The following is a 969-nucleotide window of genomic DNA, read 5'->3' as shown; positions in this document are numbered from 1 at the left end:
GGGTAGTAATCGGAGGAATCTACAAGATTAGGGAGTTTCCTTTTAACATCTCTAATCCGAGCCCCAGAGAGGCAACAGACCCTGTGGATGGGCCCGGTCGACAGATGGGCCCTTCTGTTCCCCTCAGAAGGGAGTCACCCACCACAATTACCTTCCTTTTCTTCTTGATTGAAGAAGTCCTAAGGACTCGGGGTGACTGATGAGTTCTAGGTGCTTCACTAGATAAGTCTACCCCTCCAACTTCATTTTCCTGTCCCTGAATTTCCAAGGCCTCATCTATTCTTTAAGGGCAATTGGGAGGGTGGAGGGGGTTGGGAGGGTTTTTTCTTGCCTCTCCGAGGTTGGACCTCCCTCCATTCCTTCATGTCTCTTAAGTCCTCTCCTCCTTTCTGGTGACAGGAGGGGAGGGGATCCGTCACTTTCTCAACCTCTTCCATCTGCCCCTGCCTCAGGGTACGACTCCACCAATCTATTTCACTCTCACATTCTCTAATGGTTCTTAATCTTTCAACCTCTTCTGTCAGTTTAACCACCTGCCTGAGGAGATCATTTACTTGCTCACACCGCACACATGCAGTGTCACTGGCTCCCTCTGGAACCAGTGCCAGTACCAAGCTCAGGCATTCACTGCATCCAGAGACCTGCACGGCTGCGTGCCTGCTTGGGAGCTCCGTCTGAGTTCCCACATTCTTTTTCACTAGGGAGCACGCGCCAGTGCGGAGCAGAGAGCGGCAGCGGCACCGGCAGCGGTGAGAGCTGTTCCTTTACATTGCTGAGGATTTGAGAAAGGTAGGGCTGAGGAAAAATTCTGGTCCTGGATGTGGCTCCCAATACCTCTCCTGATTTTTACCTAAGTTTGTCTACTTCAAAATGAATAAAAAGTCCTGGAAGGAAAGACCAGTGCTCATTTCTCTCCTCTGCATTTTCATCTTGTCTAATGTAGCCTGCCTGAGCAGCCTCTGACTCAGC

This window comes from Chaetura pelagica, unplaced genomic scaffold (assembly GCF_000747805.2).
Source record: "Chaetura pelagica isolate M959 unplaced genomic scaffold, ChaPel_1.0 scaffold85, whole genome shotgun sequence".
In the NCBI taxonomy this organism is placed as follows: Eukaryota; Metazoa; Chordata; class Aves; order Apodiformes; family Apodidae; genus Chaetura; species Chaetura pelagica.
The sequence above is the reverse complement of the archived record's forward strand: the minus strand, read 5'-3'. Positions refer to the sequence as shown.